The sequence below is a fragment of the Pygocentrus nattereri genome, chromosome 15 (genome assembly GCF_015220715.1).
Source record: "Pygocentrus nattereri isolate fPygNat1 chromosome 15, fPygNat1.pri, whole genome shotgun sequence".
In the NCBI taxonomy this organism is placed as follows: Eukaryota; Metazoa; Chordata; class Actinopteri; order Characiformes; family Serrasalmidae; genus Pygocentrus; species Pygocentrus nattereri.
In genome coordinates, this window is record NC_051225.1 from 32,537,556 (window position 1) to 32,562,895 (window position 25,340).

A 25,340-nucleotide genomic window follows, 5' to 3' on the forward strand; every position below is an offset into this window, starting at 1 on the left:
AGCGATGAGTCATAATCTTGGATTGGCCTAGAAATGGACAGTAAAACCGTTAGCCTCTAATTAAGATGCAGCTGCTAAATACTCAGGCATATCCCTCTTCTGATCTCTCAATGATCCGCTCAATTTAGCTTCAATGTGATGCATCCCGCAAGTGAATTTATTGGGGGTGGACATGCAGGCCAACGGAACCCAGTGCATAATTCGAATTAAATACAGTGAGTCATTCAGATCAAATCTATACTTTGTATTTTTATATTTTGCTGGTGAACCTGAGCTTTAAGAATGGCAGGGGGAAGAAAAAAAAAAAAAAATCAAACCTGCTTCTTTGCAATATATTTTACATGAAAAGGATTAGTGAAGCGAAGTGTTGTTTTTTGGATGTAAATGGAAAACACAGAAAAGAAGCCAACAGACTTGAAATTATACATTTCATTCATATTCATTCTCACACACACACACACACACACACACACACACACACACACACATATGAATAGATCTTTATTCTAAGGACAAAGCATAGCACCTACAAACAAGCAGCACATATTTTAAAGCAATAAATACATTTAGTTTGAGTCCGAGGTAAAGCACCTCAAAAGTAATTATGCAACAAAATGAGACAGTGAGCTAGAAAAAAATCCTGACCTCATTAAAACATCATTAAAACACAAAGGAAAATGAGACCTTCCTCTGATTAACACATCGTTAAAACACAAAGGAAAAGGAGGCGTTCCCCAGTGAGCTTTATTCTCATTTTTACCGATAATGCAAGTCTCTGATTTTCTGTACCTGATGAAGATGTAGTCTATGCAGGTTATGTACATTATGAGGAAACACAAACTATGAGAGTAATAAACATGCACAATCAGCACTGCTGGTTAACATTCGCCTCCAATGCAGCCGAGAAGAAGAAGACTGGGACACAGTTGCATTCATTGTTCAGTGAGCTTTTCCTCACAGTCCAACCCACCGACAGCAATGAATGTTGATTGTGACCTTTGCTGAAGTTCTTCGAGCCAGAAGTTCTCTGAAGTCGTTTGAGCATGATGGCAATGCCGCAGGAGCCGCAGTGTTTCAGGCCGTTCTGCGGCTCAGCGTGCGCATGTGCGGGTGAACTGGCTCGTCAGGGCTTGGCCACGAGGTACAATCAACGGTCGATGGTTTTTTCAATTTAGCTCAAACTCACCGACAGCGTTGAATGTTCACCGAGGCAAACGAGGACCTGATGGTGAAGCAACATGACAGTCCACTCCAGGGCCACAGCAGAGATGATGTGGTCAGGTGGTAAAAAGCATCCTTTATGTCTCTGCTGGAAGGAAAAGTCACCTATTCAACAGTGGTTAAGCTTTATTAGTACGTCTTATTTCTGCTAGTAATAAGAGTAGAAAAACTATTTTCTAAAGCCATTCCAAACATTTTTGTTTTAAAGCTTTATAAAACTTTAGATGGAAATCATAAAGAAAAAGCCACCACCTTGTACTAGCTATGTAAAGGGCTGTCATCCAGTCAAATGCACACTCTCTTCATGTCAGGACACATTAAACATAGATTACTGACACATGAACGCACGCACACACACAAAGGTGCTGGAGAGATGGCATCCAGTGGACTATGTATTTGTGGCTCAGAGCTAGAGAGTTGGCCGAAGATCTAGAGATCTGGCCTTAATCCAAGTGACAGCATTCACTGTGCTGCAGGGAGGGGGAGACTGGGAGTAAGAGGCGAGGGGGGGTGGGGGGGGTTTGGTGAGAGAAAGAATCTATATTTCACAAAGAGGTACATGTCTACATTTCCAACATACCAGTGGTTTGGACAAAATTGAACACTGCATATTTTTATAATTACTACATATGCTGCTATGCGAAAAACATGTTAAAATCTCTGTACATGGCGGCACATGGGAAAAACAACTGAGGGGTTAGTGCTGAGCGGTACTGATAAAATTCAATCACAGTATTTGGTGCTAGTTCAGTCTGCATTAATAAGGTTAATGAACCCATGCTTCCTGCATGCTGTTGCTCTCTGCTACAAGAATGCCTTTGCCAACCTGAAAAACTGTAACTTGTTTTGATTGGACTGTTTGTTCTGTTTTGTTTTCTTAAATTGACACCAAATGGAACCTTACGCTGTATTGTAAACCAAATAGAAACCAGATTTCCAGAAAAGAAAAAAAATGTTATGCATTTTGAAACGTCCCTTCAAAACAATCTGGCACATGCAGCAAATGACATTCACTGCTATTAAGGTTTTGTCATGTATCATAACAGCACTAAAACTAAAAATCACCGTTGTCGTTTGATACTAATGCTGGTATAGATTAGAGGTGTAACGATGAACAAAATCCTTACGGTAGTGCCCCACTATATTACATTTTACAATACAGCAAGAATAATGAGAGCCTGAATATGTGCATATGCTAATATTTGTTGTATATTTTAGCATATAATTTAATATATCTTTCACACATGCATACTAGGGGTATAAAAAGGTTCAATACCATTTTCAATTTGATTTAAGTTTCTCCACAGAGGCCTACTTATATACTACACTGATTAATTTGGCTTTAATGAATAAAAGCTCTCAAATATAGCTTCAAAGCCTTTCTTTTAACAAAAAAAAAAAAAAAAAAACTGAAGAAAGTAACTGATTTATACAAAGCCTTGTTACTCAAATTTGGTTGCATGCATCAGTCCCTCCCCTTCCTGCCTACTTTAATAGAATGAGAGTAGTAGATGCGTAGTACTGATCACAGACAGTGGTTTCCAAAAAAGTAGCCATGGGGGCATATCGATGATACAGCATTAAATTTTGATATATTGTTTCAAATTTGATTTTTCCATATGTACTGAATTCATTACAGTATAAATGATGCATCGCCCAGCGCTAAGAACAGCAAGTTAACAATTACAAACAATTCTGCATTACAAGAGAAGAGTGAAAGAATTAAATCCACTCATCACAAAGCTGCTGAAGAAAAGCAGCAGTTCACCAGGTTCTTTGTGCTGAGCGGTTTTACTGCTTCTCTATAAGGTAGAGTTTACCTGTTTCTCTTCAGGTCCAGGTTTGATGTCCTACAGGAATTAGCCGTACCACCCTTGTCGAAGTATAGCAGTGGAGACATCTTTTCATACTGCAATGGCTCTGAAAACACACACACACAGAAAGCAGAGAAAGGGGTTAGAATTAATCTACGCATGAAACTGAATAGTATACACCCTACTCATCCCACCACCCCCCCCCACTCTCTCTCACACACACACACACACACACACACACACACACACACACACACACACACACACACACACACACACACACACACACACACACGTACGTCCCTTTGACTCAACTGATGCCCTCTTCTCTGCAACACCCGCTCTTTGATCTTGTGATTACAGTAATTGGGTCTGTAAGATCCTCACACTAGAGGTTTCTATGAGGACGAGAAGGGAGGACACACACACAGTCACACACACCCACCAGTCTAATTGCATCCTTCAGTGATAGAGAAAAATACAGTTTCCTCACATTCAGTGAGACAATAACCTCTGCTCCGGTCTTCACCAGCCAACAATTTCCTAAGCAATGCACACAACTCTCTATATCCTAAAGAGGCCATGAAGCAGCCATGCTGTATGGCTGAGTAAGTTTTGAACATCACATTTTTTGTGTCAGTGCATGGACAGTCCAGCTAACGTGTTGACCAGTAGGTAGACTGCAGGGCTTTCAGAGTGAAGAATGCAAACTGACAGACCAGAACAGCATTCAGGACAAATCATCACACTTCTTTAGCGATGGCAGCTCGTATAGAGGACATTTTTGTTTTACATCTATTACTAAGCACTATTAGGCACCAACACACACACACACACACACGCACGCTTCAACTCCTGCATGATTATCTCCCTCTTGTTCTCACACCACCACACCTTCTTTGTAGCTATTCACTTTGCTGTTGCTTTTATTTTACTGGTCATTGATATCCATTTTTCTTACATGTCCACTGTTGAGTATGAACTGGGAAAAAAAGTTCTAACAAGTAAAATGAAAAATATTCAAAATTTGCACTTCAAAAACAAACCGTGCAAAAAAAAAATGACAATATTAAAGCCTTTGTGCAAAAGTTGGATTTTTTTCGTCTTATCTAAACAATGAAGTTTAGGTATAATTTATGGAATAAATCTACTAATCAGGCTTTTGCACAACCTTGCAAAGCCAGTTTGAGTGCACAGTCATTAAAGCAAAAAAAATGGAACATGGCAAATACAAAGAAATTCTGAAATTTGTATAAATATTTGAAAGATTTTACTTTTCACTCAAATTGTTGTGCTAATAATATAATTTCTAATTAATATTTTGCATTAAATTTGAAAGCAATGCTAAAAACAGACCACCAATGTTTTCAGTAGTGGTCACACAGTCATACACATACGCAGCCACAAACTTATTTACTTATTTCTGTGACAGTAAGAAAAATCATAGGGAAAAAAACATTAGCAATAAGCAAAGTAACAAAAACTTTTTTTGTGTTTTTATTGTATTTATTTATTATATTTCTGCATGTACCTCTCAAGAATAGTGTAAATTATATTTTAAATTATATCAAGTATAATCAATACAATCAATGCATCACTACAATGGCCACAAAGTGATCGGGTAAACTCCAAACCACTGTCAATTCTCTTGCTTCTCATTTAAGATTACATATAAGCAATGGGAATATACATTAGCAACACAAAGCAACCTTGGTGACGTGCTAAATCAGAGCCATTCAATGCCATGCTGCTGCTATGTATGGTATGCAAATAAACACCCATGAGATTGTGAGTGTCTTTCCTCTCAGTGAAGATTAACTACACAGATTTAATGGATAAGCTCCAAAGTGTGCAACTCTCACAGCTCACTCCTATAGCCGTTGTATTTATATTACCCCCGAATGAGCGGGGTCATGCACAGAAAGCAGGGAGGCGAATAGCCACGTGAAAAATAGCACGCCTCATTATTTGTTATTCACACATTAATTTATTTTTCTGAGTTATTTATTGCTGGGGGTTAAATGAGAGAATCATGTTCATCCATAACCACAGAAGTTTCTACTTACCTTGCTTCAGCACTGCATAGGTTACAACCTAGCATGTGCATGCCAAGCAGATAACCAGATAACCATACATATTGGTATGATGGTGGCTGACACTAACAAACTGGAAAAGAATTTAACACACACACACACACACACACACACACACACACACACACACACACACACTCTATGCTTATTAACTATGCTGTTTACTTGAGGAAACTGAAATGAAGGCAGATTTCCAGGAATAGCATCAATTAACTAACTGTGATTATTGAGTAGTATTGCAATATCAAGTCAAACATAGCATTTACCCAGTGAGCAGTATATTGGCAGCTGGTATATCGTTCATTTGTGTTACGTAAATGAAAGTGCGTATATGATTAAAGCAAATAGACATCACTACATAGCAGCCATTACTCTTGCATGAATAGCTTCTACCACAGAGTCTCCTCACTGCTCTGTCCCATTCCTCTTTTCCTTGAGCCCCCATGGAGTGATGCACTTCTACATCTCACTGAAGGAACACCGCAGTCAGCGGGTAGGCAATCACAAAAGTAACACAAACCGTTTGAGACGATGGCCCATTTCAGGCTGAAACGACACCATTACCCAAGCTCCACTACGGTTTTGAGCATGCGAGCCAGGCAGACACTCTCTAATTGGACATTATAATTGCAGATGTGAATTAATGGGCCTAACATTGATAGTGTAAGCACATAAAACAAAAGATCCCTGAAAAGCAGGCTAAATGAGAACCAGACCTTGCGCCCAGGCGAAAGGAGGTTTTTTCCCATGGCAACCCCCGGCTGGGGCAGGCATGCTCTAATCCTGCCAGTTCAGCAGGGCTGTTGTTGTAGGGCAAAGCAGGATCGCTTTCCATTGTGTGATCAGGCCAATTGTTGTCTAATGCATAGGCCATATGTTTTAGGGCATGAAGTTTGCAGTTTATGGTAATTGCAAAGGGAATATCGAATACCCATCAAAGGTCCCTGAGAGTACTAAATTGTAGCCTTCAAACGTTCAGACAGTCTGCACCCAACTTAACATCCATTCAGTGAGCAACAGAATGACTTATTACACCTTCAGGATTTAGGAAAAAATGTTGGGTCTCATTACGGAAATCAAACTGGGCATCATTAACATTAAAGGTTATTGGAAACATCCCAATGCCTCTTATGATTGACTGTCTGACCGTACAACAGTTATACATTTGGGTAATATGACCAAAATAGCCGATCAAACTCAAGTAAACATGAATTGTGTTCAATATACAGCATGGGAGGATATCATGGGGAGAACTATGCCCATTTCTCAGTTTTCACACATGCACATACCTGGCAGGACAACAGTTCCCAGTTCCCTGGCTACACAGTGAATGTGTGTCTCGTGATGAGACAGCACAGTTTGAAAAAGAAATAAATAAAAAAAGAAAGAATGAATGACACCTCCATTTCTGGAGGGGGATGGGCAGAAAAAAAAAAAAAAAAAAAAAAAAAAAAAAAAAAAAAAAAAAAAAAGAGAAAGAGAAAGAGAGAGAGAGAGAGAGAGAGAGAGAGAGAGAGAGAGAGAGAGAGAGAGAGAGAGAGAGAGAGAGAGAACTGCTGTTCCTTTTCACATTATAAAGCATACACATACCCTTCAGAGACAATGTCACAGTGGCTGCTATTGTCAGACTTGTCACAATGTCTGCTATTCTACTCCAGGTCTATGAAGCTTTAAACAACTTTAGGTTTGAAACCAATTACTAATTATGCTCTGACAACATAATTTGGTTTCAAGAAAACTAACTGGCACCTTGTGCAACACCTGACCAGACAAGCAAAGACAGCGCGACAGACTGAACATTTCTACATTTAATAAAACGAATCAATAATTTGTTTTCAAATATGCACCCATGTCTATCAAAATGTAAACAGAAACAAATTATTTAATTATTGCTTTTTGAAGTTTTTCTCCAAATGTTTTGCTGACCTTTGTATGTGAATGTGTGTGCAATATTTTTCAATTATCATCATCACAGCTGAACTTTAACACAGGCACCATCAGACCTTTTTGTCATATCCAGAGAGGGGTAGCCACAACATTTCACATTTCGGACACAATAAGTGCAAACCCTGTGGTCACTTGTCTTGGTGATTTGTTTGCATTCTTTTTTCCCCATTTAATAAACTTGTTTGATCAAACACTGAACTAAGTACACAGATCAGATTATCTGCCGCAGAACGTTAACTTTAACCACTATGACCATGGTGGTCCTCCCGCTGAGCTATTCCTCCTGCTGTCGTTGATGCAGTTATGCTGGCTAATGTTTTTTGGCTGATTTGTTTTGTAGTATCACTCTATAAAGTTGTAGATAACATAAGGTATTAAAGAAGCTGACATTACACCAAGAGGGTATCAATGCAGTAGTTAAACACTACCTAATGACATAAGCCAGACTGGATTACATCAGGCTTGGCCAGCTCAGCAAGGGGACCTTGGTGGGACCACAATGGCAACTCTTATTAATGCAAACTTTTTATGCTATTTTCAACACATGGCCGGACTTTACTCCTGAAGCACATTTGCCAATCACAAATACAAAGGGTATAGGTAAAACATATTTCTCTTATTTTGCCCACAAATTCTTAATTTTGGCTAGATGGAATCTCTGAATCTACATACTGAATATTTAAAAACATTAAACGTTGGTCCTTCCAAGTTGCCTTATGGAAGGCTGGTCCTAGATCAGTTTGTGAGACGCCTCAAAAACATCAGGAAACAATTAAGATTATTTCTTTTTCTGCAAGTGGCTGCTGTGGTAGAGACACAGTGCTCTTCTCTACTCTTTAGAAAGTAGCTGCAAAATTTCTGCACTTACTATGGCAAACAAATTCTGTGGCAGGATAAAGCAGGTACAAGAGCGAGAAGAATACTGTAACCACAGAATGCTTGTCTGGTAACCATACTTTTGCTTCATTCAGAACACTCTAGAATATCCTCCTTTTGAGCATGTGTGTATGACGGTTTAAAAATGGTCCACTGAAAAAGATCCCACACTGTGTGTAGAATGTGGCTGTATAGACATGCTCCACCTTCATCAAAGCACTTATGCAGTTGACCAAGTTGAAAAGTCTCTAATTAAAGCTTGCATTTTAAACACTCCCAAAAACTCTTGCTTCAAGGCAAAGTGATTAACTAAACTGAACTGTTCCCTTCTTTGAAAAACTTACTGTGACACTGCTTAGTCCAACATTAGAGTGTCTATTCTGGTGCCAGAGGGTGCTAGTCACACACAGATAGTATGGCCTGATGCAGCTGACTGAGCCAGACAGGGAACCCCCCCGCCACCCAAAGTCCTGCACTGCACTGCTACATTCCTGGACTGGCAGCAGACAATGTCAACTCTCACAGGTCCAACACTGCACTATCCAGTTTCATCTCCTACAGTCAAGCTCTCCAGAGAACACCCAGACAATCACAAAGACTACAGAACTGCTGCGTGAAGGAGGGTTCAGGCCTATTTGGAATGAATTCAGTGCATTTCCATCAGTGAACTCTAAAGACTATTGGTGACTGCTAAATGAATGATGGAAAAAAGAGAGAATAGCATTTTCTCTTCCATTACATGGCTAATAATGTAACAATGTGTTGCTGTGTTATGTCAAAAATTTTGTTTGATACAACATTTTGTGAATGTGAGCTACAAGATACACTATGTCCAGAAATGCAAGGCATATGATCACTGCACCGTAAAGAGCACTGCTTTCACGTTTTGTATCCCTTTGCCAAAATGAGAAATGTAATGATTTGCAATGAGTGCAAATACTAGGAGCAATTTCACTAAGGATATGGTTAGGAATTTTTACCAAGTTTAACCAATCATCACACAGCAGCAATATGGCTGCACAATGGTTTTCACATGATTTCATGCTCTAAATTGCAGATTCAGTTACTGAAATGATCAAATAGACACAGCAGAAAGAGCAGGGCAGGAATTACCCAAGAATGAATCCAGGTCAATTTCAAATGAAAACATAATATCAAACAGTTACATTATTCCTTACCTCAAAATGCAAGGTACTACTATCTTGAATTAACTAACTAAACAAATAAAATATAGTAAACCTTAATAACTAATTGTTTAAGAAACAATTAAATAAAAGTAAATAAATACAGTTAAAATAAAACGTATGGAAGCATCTTGCTGCATGCATTCTTTTGCCGTAATTTTGTACTAACAGCACCACACAGCCCGTGAAACATTGGTGGGCACATTTAATTTGGAGACTTCACGCATGCTTCCTGATTCACTTTTTCACACTCAAATATATGTGCATGCCAGAGAGCTAAATGGGACCACCCGCACATAATAACTCTGTCAGTAAATAATTTTACTGTATAGGACTGACTAAAATGTACATTTTAAACACTGAATAAAACTAGCTAAATGGTTGACAAAATATAGATCTTATCCCAAATGACTGACAAAACAGATCAACTTAGGGAAAAACATACATACATAACTGATTTCAAATATGCTTGTCTTACTTCACAAAGGTTCGACACCCAACATTACCTGCCAAAAGCTTAGTGATAACTGCAGTCCCTACATGCATCCTAACAGTCTGATGTGCTTTGGGTAGCATTTGGCGTGGCATTAGCCAGTCGAGACTTGTCTTCCCGGCTCTAGACCACCCAGATCAGACGTCTAAACAAGGCCTTAGATGTTTTAATTGTCTCCATCCTCTGGGTGTGCGATCGGCTTGAAACAGCTCAAAAATAACAGCAGCTCCCTTCCGTGCTCCACACTACTCTTTTTAGGCTTTATACTTAGAACAAAACACACCACAGATGAACCCGGCCATTACACTTGTCAGGGATTCCTCCCTCTATCAAAAATAGACTGTTAGTATTACAATTACATTCCCTGAGATTAAATTACAGCCATGTTCTTGCCAAAAAGCAAAATAGATACATAATAAAGACTCAGAGAAATCAGAGAGTCAGATTCAGAGCAGGTATACCCTTAAAGAACAGGATGTACAGCAAGATCTAAATGTCATGCAACAGACGTTCACAGCAGAGGTAGTTAATCTATAAGTGGAGCTAAATGCTCTGTCAAAGCCAACTAAACTGAGCCCACAACAACTAAACTGAGCTTACAGGCAGAAAGGTATGGCATTACACAGAAACGTACAGAGGTAGGCAACAAGATGAAAGGGCATAATAAAGTCACAGACACTGTAATAAAAGACTGTCGCCTGAACCAGCAAGCACTGAGGGAAGTCTGTAATTTACAATGACAATATCACGGACAGTCACGAAACAGGAGACAAAAAGTGGGACAGCAGAACACAGTCTTCCTTTTTACTTTAACGACTTATCCACTGCATCAAAAGGTTTGACTCTAAGCTTAACTAAACAAATTGTTTTCATTTTAAATGTTCAATGTCCCCATTAAATTAAGCTCACTCAACAGTAAGACCAACAACAGTAAATGGTACGACCGCAAAAAAAAAACGAAGAGCGCAACTCCCACACAATATGCAAACTCTGCATTTGAGGTATTAATCTTTTCCTATTGTAGCTAAACACAGATGCTATCAAGCACCACTTGTCATACACAGGGAAAGTAATGACCCTGAACCTATGCAAGCGGCTCTTGGCTCGCAGACAAACAAGGGTTGACGGAACCAAAATACATTCTCACGGAAGAGTCAATGGTTGTGAATATACCAAGCAAACAGTATGGTAAATGAATCCTCTGCTTCCATGGTTGACAGGGTTATGAGGTAAACGTCCTAGGCCATTTATTCCTTTAAACAAATTACTGTGCAAGACTGACTAATCTAGTATTGTGTTGCTGATATTGTCGTTCCTGGATTCTTTGCTTGTTTTGACTATCTACCTTGACCCTTGTCAGAGGCTTATTTAATTCGTTCAAACCCGGCTCTATGGTGATCTATTAGCGAGAGTGAGAGAGAGAGAGTGAGAGAGAGAGTGAGAGAGAGAGTGAGAGAGTGAGAGAGAGAGAGAGAGAGAGAGAGAGAGAGAGAGAGAGAGAGAGAGAGAGAGAGAGAGAGAGAGAGAGAGAGAGAGAGAGAGAGAGAGAGAGAGAGAGAGAGAGTGAGTGAGTGAGTGAGTGAGTGAGTGAGTGAGTGAGTGAGTGAGTGAGTGAGTGAGTGAGTGAGAGAGTGAGAGAGTGAGAGAGTGAGTGAGAGAGTGAGTGAGTGAGTGAGTGAGTGAGTGAGTGAGTGAGTGAGTGAGTGAGTGAGAGAGTGAGTGAGAGAGTGAGTGAGAGAGTGAGAGAGTGAGAGAGTGAGTGAGTGAGTGAGTGAGTGAGTGAGTGAGTGAGTGAGTGAGTGAGTGAGTCTTGCACTAATTTTCTGGTCCCTACGATTCTTGCAGAGGGGAAGTGCTTCCAGGAGGCTTTCCAGTACTTTTTATCAACAAACAGCAATAAGAAAAGACTCTTTTGTCCCTGCGGGCTCTCTGAAGAGCTCTCAGTCCTTTGGAAGGTTCAGCACATTAAGAGAAAGCAAAGGGGAAAAGTATAGAACAGCATTGTGTTCCCGAACAAATGACCACTTATCACTGAATTCAAAGTAATTCATGAACGTGGTTGGTATAATGTCACCTGAGATTCTCTAAAATCTCTATTTCAAACTCAATACATTTTTATAACGTGCATTATTAATTATCTCTTGTTCTTCTCCCAGATATCAATGAACTGACTGGCTCAGCTGATCTTAGCAGTCAGGCAAGAGACAAATCAGTAATCTTCCTCTGTTGTTGTGCCTGTAGTTGTTATGGTTCTTCCTGAGGCAGTCAAGACGCAAAGGAGTTCAGCCTTTACTATCACTATGATTACAACGGATTACAAAGCAAAAGTTCTTTATAATATTAAAGATGGGGGTTCTTCCCAATATGCCTTATAAATATATATAATAAATGCATACTTTGTCAATTAGTCATTATCCAGTTATTAAAATCATAAACACACCTTGTAGGCAAGTATATAGGTGGGTCAATAAATAAAATCAGATATATAAGGTTATATATAATTTAATCAGGAAAAAAAAAATCTCTCTCATCCATCATCTGCCTGCAACATAATATTTAACCCCTAATATTAATCTCCAGCAAATTAATTAATAGAATGGCCTCACACAGCCTTCATTATGCTGCATTTGTCTATGAAGATGTTGGGGAAACCCCTTCCGAAGCGGTTAGGACATCAGTGGCAAATCTGTCGAACTTGTAGAAAGGAGCGAGTGGAGCTCTGGGTTTCTCCACATCACCAAGGAGCCATGATAGGGTTTACTTCACCAAAAAAAGGATGGGTTTTAAGTGAGTCCTTTAAAAGGAGAGGAATGAAAGAAAAGCTTACTGAGGTTTGCCTACAGTATAACAGTAGAGCTTTAACATCCTCAATTAGTGCTTTCAGCCAGATCAGCCCCCCTCCTTCCAGGCCAGCTATTAAAAGAAAAGCTCTTTGTTGGTTTGAGGCTGGATTCACCTGGCATGCGACAGAAGTCAAAGGCTGTAGGTATGTTGTTAACCCAGCAGGAGAGGACAAGCCATGTGTGTGAGAGAGAGTCGAACAAGTGTGTGAATGACACACAGGAAGACAACAGCTTGAGGGGTCGTCACTCGTGGGAATCAAAGTAGCTTTTGAACAGTCAGCAAAGCTCTGGAGGGGAAAAATCTAAAGGGGTAGAGGATGATGAAGAAAAAATAAAGTGGTGTGATCTTTATTCTGGAGGCAGTGGAGCAGACAGCCATGAGGAAAAAAAAAGGTGAATCTTCAGCATAAGTATCTTTAACTGGCCTCCCCATGTGTTCTGCTCTGACTTTTACAACAGAATGGTGGGGGAAGGAGAAATTATAGCCTTCCGGCCTTTTTATGTCCATGTTACCTATAATCCGGCAGCCCCAGTCTGTCTGGCCACTTGACAGAGCAGAGATGATTTACTTGCGCTTTTAGTGCAGATAAAGAATGCTCTTAGTCTAAGTGGTTGAGAGTTCATCTTGGGAATACTAAGTGGCAGCATAATACAACACTTCTAACTGAAAACAAAAGCTTACTGATACAGTTTAAGCACTAAATGTATGAATGGAGCAAATTTTTGGCTTGGTTTGAAAACATTAAATGCAATAGAGTTACAACTGTAGATGCTTATGAGGTGATTCTTCAGCTCAGTTCACAGCTACACTTGCATCACGACACACATTGTTTCTCCAGATCATTGTTTAAGGGATTGTCTTTAAAATCGAAACTTAAAATTAAAAAAAAAAAAAAAAAAAAAAAAAAAGCTTACTTTTTATTCCTTTTTGTTAAATGATGTACAGTACTCTCAGCACTTTTTCTGCATGGTGACCAGGCAACTGCAGTACATAAAAAGCAGGCTTGGAAATCTAGCAAGAAATATGGTGGGATAACAGCTACAGTAGGAGCAGATACTTTGGGAGGTAGGGCAAGTAGTTTGCTCTTGTATCCAATAGTAAAATCTCACTCTCATAAACATACTCCCTTAATCTCCATTTCTACACACTGTAACAAACTCAAAGACAGCATGCATACACACTCATACACAGGTGGAGGAAGGTCATGCAAATACAAAAAAAAACATCACTTACATAGCACATGCATACCAACTAAATACCAGAATGCCACTTACCTTTATCACAGGCTCTTCTACTTAGCTGCACCACACTGTGTCAAAAGAACAGACCTCAGAATGACTTCAGGAGCAGCATCTTTGCCCTTATTTCCCTCTTCTGCTCTTTCTGGCTCCTGAACATTTGTAATACAGAAAGGAGGGAGAGAATGGAAAAATGATAAGAAAACCCCTTTGACTGACAGAGGTGTCTGAGGCAAAGAGAGACCCACAATCCACTGAAAACAACATATATAACAAGATGCAAAAAGGCTGCAGGGGCACAATCAAGATTCCCAAAGAGGGAAAACATCATAATATGGGTCACTCATTTCTCCCCAACTACCACCAGGAGAGTACCACATCAGAGCAGGCTGTATTCTTTTCCCCAAAAGTAGAATTTCAGCCAAACCAAACATTTGTCTATTTGAAGGCATTTGCAAGCTATGATTTTTTAAATTCTACATTCGAAAAATAACTATTTAAGAAGTAACCTTATGTAAAAGTCAAACAATTAAAATGTAGTCACTACACACAAATCAATGATTACACTCTTCTATAAAAGGGTGAAATCTGTTTTATGATACTTGCAGTTGTTCAATGTTCTACAAGTACTGACAACATTCATACCGTGATTTAATCACAATAACATCACCTTTATTTTATAATATTGCTAGGCAGTAAGGTATGTCACAGTGACTGAAGAGGTAACTTCAACTCAAGCTCTTTAGCAGCAATAGACGCTCATGAAATTGCTAGCAGCTGGGTTCCTTTCATTACCCGGTCGCTCTCACTCACTCTTTTTTTTAGGGAACAGCTGCATAGATAAAGGGAGAGGGTTAAACAAATATTGCACAGTGAACAGCAAACAGAGAGCTTCCAGAAGCGCTGCAGAGGGAGACAGAAGTAAGGCTCACTGGATATGTGAACACTCGCTGCTTATGCTGCTCTGTATTGCTCACTATGGTGCCTCTTCCATATTTAATTGCCATTCTTGCCACCCCCTTCCCGTCCGCTGCTCTCAGCAGCCCAGCCCCCCCACCCCATCCACCCCACGCAGCTCAGAAGGCCTGAAAAGCAGTGACAGTGCTCCTTTGTTCACCCCTAGCCGGCCCCTCTGTACCCCACCCCCCCAGCCTCCAGCCTCCACCCTCCGCCCGGCTGAGAGGCATGCCTGGACAGGCTAGGAAGGAAGAGAGAAGAGGAAGAAAGAGATTGAAACAGAGGGAGAGACAGAAGGAGGGAGAAGGAGAGACAAAGAGAAAGAGAGGGTCACGGGCTCAATTTCCAGGATCTACTATTCCTTCACTTTTCTGTCAACTCAGCAATACCAGAGGGGGCTCCAAAAAAGGGGCCAGCCGATGGTAGAAACAAGGTGGGCAAGATATTTAGGTATGATACACAAGAAATATTCACTTATCATAATTATGATAAAATATGCCACAGTACACTTTCCAGATTACATTGGTATCATCAATACTTCTAGAACACATTTAAAAAGGACAGTTTGAGCAATTATCGAGATTACACATACATATACATACATATATACATATACATACATATATACATACATACACACAGTGTGAAAATGATTATTTATTTATTAATTAATTAAAACTGCTAATTAGCAAGTAGCTGAATGGATGTCTGGAAATTTATTTTGATCATTTGTTTGATTGTTAGTTTATTTTTGCACATGTTAAAATATTTCTGCTGTGTTGCTAATTTGTATATTTCAGTCTGTTAACAAAGCTATAAAAAAGTAAATGTGATGTGTAATATGATTAGAAAAAATATCTTCAAGTACTACCATGTATTTTTGCCATTTGGCCAGCTGGAGGTGTTATACTAAAAAATTATTTCAAAGCACCATTTCTACAAAGCTGGAACAACTATATTTTAGTCAATGAAAACATTTAAAAAGACTGAACTATTCCGATTACAAACCACATGCTCGCCTTTAATTTTCCTCCTCATATATACATACCAATTTTGAAAAAGGACGGAAAAAGAAATAAGTAATCGTTGGATTTTAAACAGACATTACAATCTTGGCCCCAGATGTGTTCAAAAACACTGGTACTTCCAAGTGCCTTTACCAAGCTGGAAGCACGTTTCCTTCTGTGTTCCACAGTTTGATGTTGCCCTTAGAACTCAATTAGGGGTAACTAGTACAATTCAGCAGGTTAATGAATCACAGCCACAAATATTTCCTACTTACTGGTGATTTAAAAACAAGATTACAAAAAACATCTTTTTGTGGCTGTTGTTATTTACATATGATTTTTCATCTGTGCTGTACTTTAGCATGGAAATCAGAATTGATTTCTGACAATTTTAAAATATTCTAGCCAGAATTACAAAAATGAGCGACATCTTTAGATCGCAAGTAAATTTTGAACAGAACAAGCAATTTAGAATAGTACCAAGACATTTAGTTTTGATTAGAACTTTGATGTGAAGCTACCATCTAATAGTGAAGACGATATCAAGGATGTGGGTACACCGAAATGGGATGAAATAAGTTGACAAGTTGGGCCTGTGGCGATATCTGATACTTTTCATGTATGTTTCTGCTGATGCCAAAACAAACTTACATAAATTTATAAAGTGCTGAAACTGGGACTAAATCTACCTGGATTCATATTATGGAGCAATATCTGCAAATGATTCCTGCATTATCATGCATCCATAATTGCAGATTAGGTTTTCTAAAATTCTGAATTTCAAAAAGCATGACTGAAAAGCATGATTGCTTTTGCTGTGGGCATCTGAAGACATCACAGGTCTTGTGATTAAATATTTTTCCCTCCTTTCTTTCAGCCTTTAGAAACTACATAAGATGTTCATACAAGTCTACTATATTTACATCAATTCCAATTAGTGTAGTGGGTAACACCTCTGCCTTCTACGCTGTAGACTGGGGTTCAATCCCCACCTGGGTAGGCACACTACACTATACCAATAAGAGTCCTTGGGCAAGAACTCCTACCACCACCTTCGCCTACCTGTGTAAAATGATCAAACTGTAAGTCTCTCTGGATAAGAGCGTCAGCCAAATGCCATAAATGTAAATGTAAATTCCACTTAATATAAAGAAGTAATTAATTCTATATTAATATAAAGAGGTGTAACGCCCTCAGAGAAATAAAAAAAATATCTGCAAGAAGGCCTTAGATCTATGCATTTATAAATACACTGCCTTGAAAACCATTTGACTAATTTTCAACAGTTTTATTTGATCAACTTGACAATATGGTGAAATATTCTGGATTAAAGAAAACATTCTGTGCTAGAAATTCACACTTCTGAGGTACATAAGAAAGGCTCCTGTGTGAGCTATGGGAGCATAATTACATTTGTTTCACTGTACTAGTATAAAATGCTGTTTTGAATACTGAAAAATTGTGACCTGCATGCATTTTTTTATTTATAGAATTTTCAATACACTCTTGATACAGTCGGCTAATCTGGCTATGTGATGGATTTATATTTATGCCTTCTATCAACTGGGATGTATTTTTATCAATCAGAAATGCAATCAATGTGAAGCTTGAATGGACATTTGACTGAAGGTTGTATCCTATCGTGGAAACTTCAGTTTGATTCATCACAATGATTGCGCAGCTGTTTGAGCCTGGGATTCTGGGGAAGCATGTGGGAAAGATGGCTTAATTCCTCTGTCCCCGTTAGTACATAATGGTGTTAACTGCTGTAAGAGTCACATTTACAGCACTGGGCAAAGACTGGCTCCTCCTAGTACATTCAGCTACTCTACAAGTAGAATATCAAAAAGATGTGTCGACTGGCTACAGGCATCATGTAGGACGCGTAGGCAAGCCCAACCTGATTAAGAGCACCTAGACAGCAGGTTTCAAATGGGAATAACTAACAAAACTTAGAGGGGACAAAGTTAAAGAAACAGCTTAAAAAACAAGTTGGAAATAGTGGAAAGTGATTGAAAGCTTAAATATCTGTCAGTCTAAAACAATTTTAGTGAGCATTTAGATACATGGTCAAGATTCAAGGCCATCTTTACATGGTTTGGGTATTTTAAGCATCTCCACTAGGTGATCTCAAGTATGTATCTAGAAAACATTTGTAGGCATAATCAAACTTACATTTTCTATGTGAAAGTTAAATTTGGCCTTCTTATCTTTACACCATAGGAGAGCACTTTGTGCACACCACAACTAGCTGAGGTGCACATGCTGTGTAGTATTGAGTCATGCTACTGGATCTTTGCAGAAAAAAGGATCATGAGTGCTCGACTGATTTCAGTTTGGCTGCTTAACAAGAACATTCAGACAGGAAGTTAGATTTTCTTCTCAATTCAGAAACAAAAGTGTGTGCCATTTCCTGGTAGTGTTTTAAACACATGAATACAAATCAATGGTGATGTATGTAGCATTTATAGGATCACATTCAATAGTACAATAAATGCTCCTTAACTAAGTATGTAAAGCCCCTGCATACAAAGTAATCTTTTGCTAAGGAAAAATAAACACTTCAACAGATAGATGCGGAAAAGAATTAGATATCATAAGCCAAGTAAAGTCATGTCACTCAAGCAGATGCCAACAAAGAGCACAACAAGCTTGTTGGGGAGCATGACAATGCCTACTCAAGGCAGATTTACTTCAGCACAAATGTTTTCTAAATGGACTATTTAATTCAAATTAGGAGGTGACCAGGGCAAGACCAGAGGGAGTTAAGATGCAGTTGTAAACAGGGCATGGAAACCTCTGGAGATTAACCAGCCCAATACCCCCATTCATGAACTCGAGAGGTTTCATGAAGGTTGTCCCCCAAATAAAGTGGCCCCTTGGGAGCATGGATTTTTATTGTCTACCCCGTTTTAATTAATTAGTCAAACTAATGTCCGACTCAAAATGGGCTTAAGAAACAAGCTTTGCCTCAAATGTTCAAATCTCCATTAACAAGAGGTCTATAAATACATGAAGCAGACTTCTGTTAGTAAATGGATGCTAGAAAACAATAGAAATCCATGTGTGAATGGCTGAGCAGAGTGTGGTTTAAGTTGGGTTTGAGGGGGAGCAGTCAAGCAAGCTGTGTCTCCAAAACCATTCCAACATGTACTGCAGAGATAATGCTGCAAGTGGGTGTTTAATTCCAGTCCCAACTCTAAAATGTATAAGCAAAAACATCATCCCACTCTAAAAAAAAAAAAAAAAAAAAAAAAAAAAAAAAAAAAAAATCTGCTGTGGACATAGAAGCCTGGATTTACACCATGTGATGAGGACAGCATGGAAGCGCTTTCAAGACCCTCCATGGCTTATAGCTAGCTCTGTTCCAATACAAACCCAGAGTTAGCTATGACAAAATACAGCAACCACAAATTCATTATTGGATATGCCTCCATACAAAGGCTTGAGAGATGATAAACATTGATGGGCTGAAGGCTATCTGAGCAGCAGAACTGAAAAATCTTTCACAGATTGTCCCCACTAAATAAGTCTCCTCACAGCTGTTCTGCTTTGATAGAGCCAGCCAACTGGACAAACGCAGAATTCGTAAAAATTGTGCATTTGATTTCTTTCATCTTGGATTGCGCCTGCTGCGGTGTCATTAGACTCGTGTCCTCCTCTTTTGCCGTCAACTTATGGCACAGGACACTAATCTGGTACAAACACTCGCACTGAATCTGACATGTTGTCAAATTCGAGCAAGATCATTTTAAATCATAGCAAGCAAAGAAGGCGCGGCAAATTGAGCCCTCATCCAGCAAGAGGAGGTGACAGCAAATTAATCCCACCCATCCACTTGCACTGTCAGAAGACATATTCAGGCTTCTATACCAAAACAGCACTTACTTGCAACCTCCTTACTGATCCACAGCTCCTAAAAGCCAAAGAGCAGGGATCCAATGCGTGTCATCTTCCATTTTACAGTGTATCTCTGTTTTGAGTGGGTGTTGCTGGACGGACATCAAGCCGATTAATGTCCCCCTTCAGACAGGTGAGGCCTTTAAGTACAGGCCAGCCACTGTTATCTGATTTCAGCTGTCAGAAAGCTCTCTTTGATTCTTTATCAGGTCTCTTAAACAGCGGTCAATTGCTCTCTTGCTTGACTATTGATTGTCAAGCGGTCAAAAAGACCAATTTTGAACAGGAGCAAGGAAATGACAGAAGTCACATAAAGGTAATTCTTTCTCCTTCAATGATGGATCTTATTGATTGTTAAAAGCCAGGATAGAGAAGCACTAGAAAAAGAACCTCCTTAAAGCGGTGAGTGATCCATACTGGATCAGAACCATACTGAACTACACTGCTACTTTAAGAGAAGCACTGATAATATATTGAAAGCAACAGCAAAATGAAATATGCAGGTTTTCACAAAATTAATTTTGTATTGTCTCTACAATTTAAAAGCAAAATACAGTGGCAAGCCTGAAACATACAATGACGACAATTACTAATTAGCATGATGCAATCTTGCACAGTGAACCTTTAACAAAGGGACAAAAGCCAGAACAAGGTTCTCATGTACACCACATAAAGAGAAATGGTTACCTACATGTTCCCTTATCCCACTGCCCATGTTATTCACTGCATCCAGATGGTGGCAGGACATATGTAAATTGCCTCATTAACCTTACAGCACTTAAGTACTGGGTTGCCCATGATAGTTCGGCCCACACAGACATTTTTTATTAAAAGCACATTAATAGCATAAGGCAGCAGTCACCACTGCCCGAGGAGGTTTGCTCTGGCACTATCAAACACTGCAATAATTATTCACGACAACCTCCTGATTAATACATTCATGAATATTACAACAATGCATTACCTTGCCCCCCCCCCCCCTCTTTTTTTAAGTCACAAAACTGCTCTTACAAATAATTCCAAGCTCGGGGTGAAGTGGAGAATTAAGTGGGTGCTGGCCCCCTTTTCAATGGTTTTAACCCTTCCCTGCCCAGTTATGCACCCCTACATAGAACCACAATAGCACATGAGGTGAAATGTGGGAAGGCGTCATGTCGTCACGCCACGTTACCCTAAGCCCTCTAGAGTGTGAGTGTGAGTGTGTGTGTGGGTGAACTTGCTAGAGAAGAGACTTGCACCTGGAGCAAAGAGGGGCACAGCATAGGTCAAAGTTCACTGCTCACATGGGACACTGACTAAATAGGCCTGCGCTCCTTCCCTGTCTGAAAGGTCCAGACAACCCCTGCGGCGACCATGCATAACATGGGCCTTTTCGCCTTTCTTTTCTCTCTGTCTTTCTCCCCCTCTCTCTCCCTCTGCTTTCTTTCTCTAATCCATAACCACTCAAACGGCCAGCAGCTCAATTATGCTCTCGTTCCGCCATTTTCTCTTGCTAGATAAAGATTCAAAAACAATTAACCTCATCTAAGCCAGATTTTTTTCTCAGGGAGCAGAAAATGAATGTCAGGCAACATTCCGTTCAATTTCCATGCCAAAACTTGGCAAACAAACGTTATGACAAAAACACAATTTGTAGGTTTTTTTTTTCCGCCTCAATCTGTAGATGTATACTGTTAGCTGGCATTTTTTATCAAAATATCAACATATTGTTATTCTGGGTTGTAGGACTTGCCAGGGAAGACGATAAACGGTCACCAGGATGACTCAGGATGTCACTGTAGGCCATGATAGTTTTTCAAAAAATGAAATTTTCCAGGAGCAGCTATTAGGCGTGGTCATGCCATTTCCTTTTTTCTTCTCTCCTGCTCAATCAGTTCACTGCAGCGGAACACGCAAACTCAAAACTTGTGAAGGCACACAAGTTTTACAATACCACCTTACATATCTTATCTGTAGCATGTAAAACTTCCAAATAAGCATGTACACACTTTGTACATGCATGAAACCTAGAATGTCAAATGAGATCTACACAATAAACAAAAGATATTTTCCCCTTTTTGAAAAAACAGGTGGCTCTTGGTATATAAAGGGGTGATGCTGGGGAACGCTCTAGCCCACAGCCGCTTGCTTTGAGCCAATAATACACCTCAGTTCTCCGTGCGTGGCCGTTTGACTCTGTAGACTTCTCTGGCCCTTCAGCCCTCAATAAACACTCCTCCTGCGAGCCAGGACTTCAGTGGGCCTCCTATTCATTGGCAGGTAGAATGCCTCAATGAACGTGCGAGAGCAGAGGAAAAAAACAGCTTGTTGCTTCTATTGAACCTTTTATTACACTCCTTCAAAGGCTTATGGCAGAGGAGGAGAGAGAGGAAAAAAGGGGTCTCTCGTCCTCTTGGTGCTATTACACTACAGAATGTCTACTCTCAGCTTCCTCGTGAAAACAAGGCTAGACCTTAACCGAGACAGTGTACATAACACTCACATTCAAGCATACAATGAAATATAGTAGTCTGGATGTGAATTTTAAAGGAAAAAAATGAAGAAAAAAAAAATAATAATAAAAACAACAACAACAAAAAACTAGATTAAATTAGAGAAGAAATGCATGTGTAAACATTTGACAAGAGCACTGAATAAAAACATAAAAAAAACAGATAATTTAGCCAACTATGCAGATTACTACCTCTTATATATAAATGTAGTCTTTACCAATAGCACAAAAGATGTGGGGAAAAAAAACCTTGAGAGGGATTATGAGAGCATTGTCTGCCACTGTGAGCAAAGAGGGCCTCTTTTTCAGCTGCTACACCAAACGCTTCATGTCACGCCACATGTACAAACACTAAGCCTCAACGTTACATTCTTTCCTTCTCTTTCTCTGCAAGTTATAGCAGAAATGAAACATGGTTAATATCTAATACAATAAACCATATTTGCAGGTTTGATTTATGTATTCCCCTCAACCCTAAAAAATACTTTAACATCATAAAATTAAAAAAATATCGCAGGAGCTGAAAAATCAACCGTGTTCTAAAGATGAAGTGAAAAGGAGGTGCTGTAGTAGAATGCAGCTGGCGTGATCAAAGCTCAAAACCGCCACGCTTCTATACTTGCCTTGGGGAGGAATCTACATCGCATTCGGCCAAATATGTTCTTCACTGCAGGACAAACGGAAGCCTGTGCTGCATGGAAGTCCCACTGCATGCAAGAGAAACTGTAACTGCTGCTCAGCAATTTTTGTAGGTGCATGCTAAAATTTGCACGACGGAAAAAAAAAAAAATCTCTCCCTCACACACGAAAGAAGACAGTGTTGCCTTTCATGTTTCCATAAGGTGTGTGTGTGTTGTGTGTTTGCATGTGCATATAAGGGGGAAAATCCCCCCCCCCCCCCCGTCACATAAGTAGACAGTTGTCCATGTTTACTTCTGTGTGTGGGAGACACTCCATCCTCCCTGGTTTAACATACCGGTGAACTTGGCCCCAGCAAGCATTGTGTGCTACCCCTTGATTGTACAGTATAAGAGACACAGGGAGCAAGTGAGGGAAAAAGGGTGAAGAAGAAGAGATGGAGGAGGAAAAAAAGAACAGGCAGCAGTCCAGACTGACTGGGACTCTGTTGATCATTATGTCTAGCCTTCAGGTGTCTGTGCTGGCTGCTTTTTGGGGGAGGTGTGGTTAGCAAAGGAGGCAGACAAAGAAGGCGTAGTACACTGGCAGAGAGAGAGAGAGAGAGAGAGAGAGAGAGAAAAAAAACGCTATAAAAATTTGATTAGGCGATCTTCTACTGAAGTGACTTTCTATGTTCTGTTGCTTTTTTCTTTTTCCAGAGCATCGCCCCAGAGAACAGGACAAGACTGCCTTCTTTTTTTCTTTTCTTTTTTTTTAAAGCAGTTCCTAATTAAAAACATCTGAAGACTCAAACATCAAAAGCTATTGTCAAAGTCTGGTAGTCATGTCATCCTGAAAATAAATAACTTTCATTCCCCCTTTTTCTTAGCATAATCCCACTCGTAAAATAAATATGAATAGAAAAGTGCACATGTATAATACATTGAGAAGCATGTAGATGAAAAGCAGTGATGGAAAGGCTCAAGAAACCTCAGGCTGACGTGGGTCAAGATGTCACTACTTACTGTCCTTCGCCTAGACGTTTAACAAACGTACGAAGATTTAAAAAAAAAAAGAAAAGACTTCAGTTCCACTCTCCAAATATAATGATCAAAATAATGACCCGAAACCGAAGCATTTCAACCTCGCTCGCACGGCTAATTGCAGTTAATCAGCCGTGTTAGCCGGAAGGTTGGAAGCTCCAACCTCACCGAGCCCCGCACCTTCCTCACAGGTCAGCGGGTTTATGGTGCTCTACACAAAAAAAACGTTTTATACCGCTCACGTTAACTTACAACACCAAAGCGAGGGCGACCGGTGTTAAGAAGACAGAAACTAAGCTAGAACTACGGTAGCGTGTATAACTTACAATAGCTAATTAGTCAGTTAAGTTAGGTTAACTAACGCTACGTTAGCCTAGCGCGAATAATTCATGTTTTAACCGCCACATTCCGGTTTTAAACTAGCTGTTAAATGTAACTCACACCACACAAGCAAGTCCATCAAAATGGACAATGTCGTGAAAGCGATACTTAAATGAAGGCGTTAGCTGGTTAAGGACATTTTTCACACTCAAAGTCTGAAGAGAAAAAATAACAAAAGTGATTTCAATACTAACCGTCGTTTGCGCACGCGACGCCGTCGTCAGGGCGAGTCCTCAAGCACTACGTGCTGGAAAGTCCGTTTGGTCATAGTAAAACCGACGAGGAGGGGACACTAGCGCAGCGTTTCGCTTCGGACTAAGAAGGGAAGTTCGTGGGGACTGCTGGACCCGTCAGGCGCCGGTAACGCTATGTTCCTCGTCCCACAGCTGCGACTGGACGCTCACTGACACTTCGCCGCTTTCCTGCACTTAGCTGAGTGAGCGCGGTGGGAAAGAGGCGAGAGGGAGACCGGCCGTCACATGACCCGTGCAGAGTGCCGCGATTGGTCGAGAGCGCATAAATCGATAAGGCTTGTCTTTGTTCCATTGGATCCTCTCCTCGCAGGCGAGCGGACTAGTGTGCAAGAATGTGTGAGAAAGAAAATTGTTCACTTTGCTTTCTTCCTTTTTTTTTATTTTTTCTTTCTTTTTTTATTTTTTTTTCAGTTCGAGAGGAACAACGTTAAAGGTAACGTAATGTGCGTAAATCCAACAAAACGTTTCATTTTAAAGGAGGAAATTCACATGAGGTCTTAGTGTTTTCTCATCAGTACAATTGAAGTTCTTGCCGTCTCTAAAAGGCTTTGTACATGTAAAAAAATGTACATTATAAACACGCACAGTACATGCAGTAAACTCACTGTACATATCATTTCCCAGAAGCCGCTATTGCATTTCCTTTCCAGATAAAAGCCTGGGCCTGTGTTTATCGAGCTTCTCAGACTAGTAGTGCAGATCTAGGATCTGTTCCTGTCAGTAAGATCATCTCAAGTAAATACATTTTTAAAAACGTGGTCCTAGATCAGCACTACTACTCTAAGAAGCTTGAATAATACACGTCCAGGTTTGTCTACACTGCATCAGCCAATAAGCACACTAATGCCCAGAATTACTGAGTTTAGATTGTGCTTTTCCGAGAAATCCTTGTGGAAATACAAAGCTTTTTTCATTCAGGAGGTTTTAGGGATATGTCACTGTTCTTTTTCTTCAGCAGTATTTTTGTCTACTTGACAAT

General features: G+C 39.8%; 1 long non-coding RNA gene across 1 annotated transcript; it reads right to left on the bottom strand.

Moving 5' to 3' along the window:
- Nucleotides 1-484: 484 nt before the first annotated feature.
- On the bottom strand, nt 485-24,568 carry LOC108430088. The gene is made up of 4 exons (XR_001858059.2): nt 24,302-24,568; nt 13,747-13,862; nt 3,042-3,141; nt 485-1,309 (listed from the first exon to the last, which is right to left on the bottom strand). It is a non-coding gene; the product is annotated as an uncharacterized LOC108430088 (long non-coding RNA).
- Between the last annotated feature and the right edge of the window lie 772 nt (nt 24,569-25,340).